Genomic DNA, 7818 nt, shown 5'->3' on the forward strand with positions numbered 1-7818 from the left:
GTTGAGCAACCATGGCAACTGTAGTTGTCCGACATGGCAACTGTAGTTCAGCAACATGGCAACATGGCAACTGAAGAGGGTCCGGACCATGGCAATCGCGACGGGACGCGTGGTTACTGACACGCGGGGGCGTGTGACACACGGGGCGTGTGACACACGGGACGTGTGGCTCGCAGGCGGGGAGGGGCGACGGCCGAGACGAGTCGTGCGGGCCGCGTGCTCGCTCGCCCGTATGTGCTCGTGCAGGGCGATCGCGCTGCACCGGACGTGCGGTCTGTGGCTGCGCGCGCCCGGACGCGGTCGTGCGGGCGGGGTCGTCTCCGTGCCACACAAGGGCGTGCGGCACAACCACCCGATACATCACACGTGTGGCGGTTATCTACATTACATTAGTATCATTATACCATTATTATTATTATTATTATTATTTGGACTTTAGCGACGATGGTTGCTCTGAGTCTGAGTACGTACTTCGGTGTACTTAACAAACGACCCGATCGACCCAGCGATCAAGTCGTATTCCATTCCATCGACATTAATGATGCCAACGAGTTCCCAGTTGTTAAATGAGCCGATCGATGGTGCAAGGAAAATGGCAGCTCCCCGTGTCTGTCCATTTTGACTTTATTTGGCCGATCTGGCCTTCCTGAGGAGTACTCCTTCCTGAGAGGAGGCCGCCCGAGATGATAGGCTGGGGGGACGTGTACGGGTGGCGGCCGCCATTGCGCCGCTCTACTTCGCCCTCGGCCTCGGCTACGGCTCCGTGCGGTGGTGGAAGCTCTTCACGGCGGACCACTGCGACGCCGTCAACCGCCTCTTCGTCTACTTCGCGTTCCCGCTTCTCGGCTTCGACTTCACCGCCCGCGCCGGCTCCTTCGTCGCCGGCTACCGCGTGCTGGCGGCCGACGCCGTCGCCAAGCTCATCGTCGTGCTCGCGCTCGTCGGGTGCGCCGCCGCCCGGCGCGCCAAGGCCGCGACGTGCCGCGGCGGCAGCGCGCCCTCGTCCTACTCCTGGTGCATCACCGGCTTCTCGCTGGCGGCGCTCAACAACGCGCTCCTCGTGGGCGTGCCGCTGCTGGACGCCATGTACGGCAAGTGGGCGGGCGACATCATCGTGCAGCTCTCGGTCCTGCAGGTCGTCGTGTGGTTCCCGCTGATGCTCATCGTCTTCGAGGCGAGGCAGGCCTGGCTGGAGGTGACCTCGGAGCCGGCTGATGCTGATCAAGGCGCGCGCGAAGAAGGCGATCTGTCGGCGCCGGCCGAAGGCGCGCGCGAAGACGGCAGCCAGGCGGCGTTGGGGAGCGACTTCGAATGGCCGGCACGAGGTGAAAACGGCCGTAAGACGGCGGCGACAGGGTGCGCGTTCTGGGCGCCGCTGCTGCGAGCGGTCGGGGTGAAGCTCGCCCGCAACCCCAACGTGTACGCCAGCCTCCTAGGGGTCGCGTGGTCTTCCGTGGCAAACAGGTTTGCATGTGCCATGTTGCACAACAGAATTGGTTAATTAGCGAATTTCTCTTAGTACAATATATAGTTGCAACAATTCATCCAATTAGTAATCTAGTGCATGTGTTTGCAATCATATACAATGTAGGTGGCACCTGAAGATGCCAAGCATCATAGATGGCTCGATCGCGATCATGTCAAAGACCGGCATTGGAATGGGAATGTTCAGCATGGGTACGTGATGACCAACCAAATCTAGCTGCATTTATAGCTGTCAAAAAAGTCTACTGCAATTAGATTCCTATTTCAAGATCGGTTTTGCTATCCATTAGTCAAACTTATGTTTCTTTGTTTTCTTCCGAAATAGGCTGCCGCCCTGCTTTATTAATACAGCCAACGTTTCTTTGTTTAAAAATATATTATTCGCTTGCGTTTCTAAAAAGATTACAGGATGTCAACTTTGCGTTTCTAAAAATAGTAATACCTTCATTCCAATTACTAAGATGTACAAGCACTATAAATTTAGATCAACAATGTATATTTTAATTATACAACTGAACACTTATTTCGAATATCAATTCAATGTAATAATTTTGTCACATATAACCCACAATTAGTTGATCCAGTTTATGGTTAAGTTTAACTCTGAAATCCGTGTGCACTTTATTCTTTGTAATGGAGAGGGTGCCACATGTATAGCAACTATCTTTAAAAAAAACAAGTCAATATATAAAATGTAGTTGTTTCATATTAGCATTTTGAATTTGGGGCCGATTATGTTCACAAGAGGAAACGCAGGATATACGCGTCTGGATCTCCACAGAAAATTCATATGTTTTCTATGCGTTACAACTTACAACTAAACAAGTACTATTATCTTCTCTGTTGTACGTTTATGATTACACACAAAAACAACTAAAATTCATAATACCATATTTATGTGCCTTTTCTATTCATGTGTTTTTCAAACCGTGTGGTTTAAAGGGGCACCTAAAGATGCGAGGATTGAGGCATGAAAATTAAGGGTGTGTCTAGGTCCCAGTCGACTGAGACTTAAGCAAGTCTAAGTCAGGTGATATAACATGTAACAAAGAAAAAATAAAGATGAAAAGAAAAGAAAGTTTGCACCGATCCGAACGTAAGATCCTACGAATATAACATCGACTGAGACTTGGTTAAATCTTAGTCGACTGAGACTTAGCAATCCCGGAAAATTAATTCTGATTGTTGCACTGTATAGGCATGTTCATAGGACTACAAGACAAGTTTATCATGTGTGGACTAGGCTGGACCATGTTGAGCTTGGTGTTGAGGTTCATTGCGGCTCCAGCCGCCACCTTAGCTGGAGCCCTAATTCTAGGACTCCGAGGTGACCTTCTACGTGTTACTATCTTACAGGTGATTGAAAATCATATGTTACAATAATGTGCATTGCCTTTTTCTTATAAGAAAAACATTATACTCATACTTCCTTTGATTCCTCTTGATAGGCTGCATTGCCACAGTCTATAGGATCATTTGTCTTCTCGCGAGAATACGACCTGCATTCTGGCGTACTTAGTACCGCGTAAGTAATTGTTAAAGATCACACTATTTAATCAGACTGGATCCCGTTTTTATGTATCCCTCATTTTGGACAAATGCAATTGGTTTTAACTGTATAATGTTAACATATTTCTCAGAACATGCAAGCATGTAACCTCATCATGTAACATGCATAGGAAAATGTCCACTACAACAGCAATCCTGCATAGTAAAAAAACACCTGAACATGAAAACATGCATGAGAATTTCATTGCATTATGTTATTTATAATTAATAAATATTTTGACCTCATTATGCTATTATTTATATCTAATTTTAGTTATCATAATATTTCTTTAAATATTCACGCTCCACATAATCATATCTCATTGAAATATGCATGACATTTCCGGCAACAACGTGTGTGCCTGTGTGGTATCATCTAGTATACAATAATAAGTCAAGCCATTTTTCTTTTGCAGGATCATAATCAGCACATTGGCATCACTGCCAGTGTTAACCGCATATTATCTTGTTTTAGGGCTCGTAATATAAATTATTTTTTTCGTCTCTACTAATTTTTCAGTGCTTTTTCACTGTAATCGAAAATGAAAATTTCTATGTAAGTATAGTTCATGTTAGTGGAAATTACTCCATGTTGCAGCAGAGTTTGTTAAAAGAAAGTTCTCCAAAATGAAGCAAGTTCGGTAAAAATGAAAAGCAAAAGGTATAAGCTTCTCGATCGCAGGGGAGAGGTCATATTCGACGCCTTGTGCGCAATGGCATGCCAGCACTCGCACCAAAGTGAAAGTAGTTCACGACCAATTGTTCTGTTTCGCTCGCTCGCCAGTTTGACGGTTCATTCGTTCGCTCGTTTGCTCGTCAGATTCCTCTCCACAAAAAGGAAAAGAAAAAGACTAAAAGCAGCAAAGCAAATCCCAGCCTTACCCCTTCACTCGTTGCTAGGGACACCCAACGCTTGCGTTTCTCGTTGTTAGGGCATTTCCCACCTTAGTGTTTTGGTGATAATGATAATTCACTTTGCGGGCTAAGCATTGATGTTGGCTTAAACTACGTCGGTATTTCTCCAAAGAGGAAGGGATGATGCAGCACAACAACGGTAGGAAATTTCCCTCAGTGCTGAGACCAAGGTTATCGAACCAGTAGGAGAACCACACAACACCATATAAATAGCACATGCACACAAAGAACAAATACTTGCAACCCGACGTAAGAGAGGGGTTGTCAATCCCTCACGTGTAAAAAGATAGGTAAAATTGTAATAGTTTGGATAAATAGATCTCGCGGGAACGCGAGATGAAATAAATAAATAAAAATTGCAGTAAGGTATTTTTGTATTTTTGGATTAATGGTCTGAAAATAAAAGCACATAAAAATAGATCTCGAAGGCAAATATAATAAAGAAGAGACCCGGGGGGCGTAGATTTCACTAGTGGCTTCTCTCAAGAAAAATAGCATACAGTGGGTAAACAAATTACTGTTGGGCAATTAATAGAACTTCAAATAATCATGACGATATCCAGGCAATGATCATTATATAGGTATCACCTCCAAGATTAGTAGACCGACTCCTGCCCGCATCTACTACTATTACTCCACACATCGACTGCTATAGATAGTGTATTAAGTTCATGGAGAAACGGAGTAATGCAATAAGAACGGTGACATGATGTAGATAAGATCTATTGATGTAGAAATAGACCCCATCTTGTTATCCTTAATAGCAACGGTATATATGTGTCGGTTCCCCTTCTGTCACTGGGATCAAGCACCGTAAGATCGAACCCATCACAAAGCACCTCTTCCCATGGCAAGCAAAATCGATCTAGTTGGCCTAACTAAACCAAAGATTCGAAGAAGAAATACGAGGCTATAAGTAATCATGCATCAAAAGATTCAAATAACTTTCATGGATAAAAACATAGATTTGATCTTAAACTCAAAGTTCATCGGATCCCAACAAACACAGCGCAAAAAGAGTTACATCAAATAGATCCCCAAGAGACCATTGTATTGAGAATCAAGAGAGAGAGAGAGAGAGAGAGAGAGAGAGAGAGAGAGGAAGCCATCTAGCTACTAACTACGGACCCAAAGGTCTACAATGAACTACTCAGGCATCATCGGAGAAGCACCAATGAGGATGATGAACCCCTCCGTGATGGTGTCTAGATTGGATCTCGTGGTTCTGGAACTTGCGGCGGCTGGAATTGATTTTTGTCGACTTCCCTAGGGTTTCTGGAATATTGGGGTATTTATAGAGCAAAGAGGCACCGCGGGAGGCGACCGAGGTGGGCACAACCCACCTGGGCGCACCTGGGCCCCCAGGTGCGCCCTGGTGGGTTGTGCTCCCCTCGGAGCTCCCCTCAGGTACTTTCTTGGCCCAACAGGTGTCTTCTGATCCACAAAAAATCCACAAAAAGTTTCGCTGCGTTTGGACTCCGTTTGATATTGATTTCATGCGATGTAAAAAAGAAGCAGAAAACAGCAATTGGCACTTGGCACTATTTCAATAGGTTAGTCCCAAAAAATAATATAAAGTTCCTATAAAATGATTGTAAAACATCTGAGAATGATAATATAACAGCAAGGAACAATAAAAAAATTATAGATACCTTGGAGTCATATCAGCATCCCTAAGCTTAATTCCTGCCTAACATGATAAAACAAAAAATTTTATGTGGAATGCTGCCTAACATGTTCATCACATATTCTTTTCTTTGTAGCATGGACATTTGGACTTTTATATGATTCAAAACAATAGTCTAGTTTTGACATGAAGACTTTAGTACTCAAGCAAATCAACAAGCAACCATGTCTTCCAAAATATCAACACTAAAGCAAGTTATCCCTAGCCCATTATGCTCAATCATTGATCCATTAATTCATGAAACACACTCGCATATTAGCTACACCCAATGCTCAAGTACGATGATAATGCCCCTTAGTTGGTGCTTTATAAGAGAAGATGGAGACTCAAGTAAAATAAAAATTGCATAAAGTAAATAGAAAGGCCCTTCGTGGAGGGCAGTAGGGATTTGTAGAGGCCCCAGAGCTCAAGGCGACAAAAGTAGAGATAAAAACATTTTGGGTGGCATGCTTTTCCTGTCAACGAAATTGGTCGAGTAGTTCCCAATACTTTCCGTGCTAGATATACCATAGGTGGTTCACAAACATAAAATAAAGTGTATTCCCTTTTCCACATACTTTCACTTTCCATAGCTAACCGTATCCACGGGTGCCTTCCATACCAACACTTACCAAGGAATTTATTATTTGACAACATAAAGTAAATTCAATTTTCACTTCGGGACTGGGCATCTCTAATACCTTTGTCGTACTCTTGTGCAATGAAAAGTGAATAAACACTCATCTTGAGAATAACATATCTAGCATGGAAATATACCAGCCACCCCCCTACCGTTTCATAAGCAGTACGAGCACACAAAAGAAAAATTTATTTTGAAAATTGAGATGGCACATACAAATTTTCTTAGAATGGCAAAAGAATACCGCATATAGGTAGGTATAGTGGACTCATGTGGCAAAAACTGGTTTAAAGGATTTTGGATGCACAAGTAGTGATCATACTTAGTGCAAATGAAGTCTAGCAAAAGATTGGGAAGCATCCAACCAAGAAACGAAAAATCTCATAAGTGAGCATTAAGCATAACTAACACCAAATAATGCACCACAAGTAGGATGTAATTTCATTGCATAACTATTGACTTTAGTGCTTGCATAGGGAATCACAAACCTTAACACCAATATTCTTACTAAAGCATAATTACTCATCAACATGACTCAAAACTATTACAAAGAATCAAGTTTATTCTGTCCAATGATCTTCATGAAAGTTTTTATTATATCCCTCTTGAATATCTATCACTTTGGGACTAATTTCATATGTTGCTTTTGATAGCTCAAACAAATCTAAGTGAAGAACATTAGCATAAAAAATTTCTTCTCTCAAAATAATGTAAGTGAAGCAAGAGAGAATTTCTTCAAAATTTTACTAACTCTCAAATAAATCTAAGTGAAGCATGAGAGAATTTCTTCAAAAATAGTAAAGCACACCATGCTCAAAAAGATATAAAGTGAAGCACTAGAGCAATTCCATAGTTCATAAAGATTTAAGAGAAGCATAGAGAGCAATTCTAACAAGTCATAGCATAATTTTGGCTCCCTCAACTAGGTGTGTCCAACAAGGATAGATGACTTAAAACACAAAGCAAAACAAGCAAAGACTCATATCAAACAAGACGCTCCAAGCAAAACTCATAATATGTGACGAATAAAAATGTAGTTTCAAGTAAAATACCGATGGTTGTTAGAAGAAAGAGGGGATGCTACTCGGGGCATCCCCAAGCTTACTTGCTTGATACTTCTTGATTATTATCTTGGGGTGCCTCAGTCATCCCCAAGCTTAGCCTTTTGCTAATCCTTATTCCTTCATCCATTGCAATCTCACCCAAAACTTGAAAACTTCAATCACACAAAACTCAACAAAACCTTCATGAGATCCGTTAGTATAAGAAAGCAAATCACTACTTTAAGTACTGTTGCAAACCGATTCATATTTTGTTATTGTATTATATCTACTGTATTTTAACTTTTCCATGGCAAAAACTCTTCAAAGGAAACCATAGAATCATCAAAACAAGCACATAACACAACGAAAACAGAATCTGTCAAAAACAAAACAGTCTGTAGTAATTAGGGAACTTCGTATACTTCTGTAACTCCAAAAATTCTGAAAAATTAGGAAAACGTGGGAAATTTATATATACATCTTGTGTAAAAAATTCAGAGCAAAAACACGTTTCTGTGTTC

General features: G+C 42.2%; 1 pseudogene; it reads left to right on the plus strand.

Moving 5' to 3' along the window:
* The first annotated feature begins 683 nt into the window (after nt 1-683).
* On the plus strand, nt 684-3522 carry LOC123076529 (probable auxin efflux carrier component 5b; annotated as a pseudogene).
* The last annotated feature ends 4296 nt before the right edge of the window (nt 3523-7818 follow it).

Source organism: Triticum aestivum, chromosome 3D (genome assembly GCF_018294505.1).
Source record: "Triticum aestivum cultivar Chinese Spring chromosome 3D, IWGSC CS RefSeq v2.1, whole genome shotgun sequence".
NCBI lineage: Eukaryota > Viridiplantae > Streptophyta > Magnoliopsida > Poales > Poaceae > Triticum > Triticum aestivum.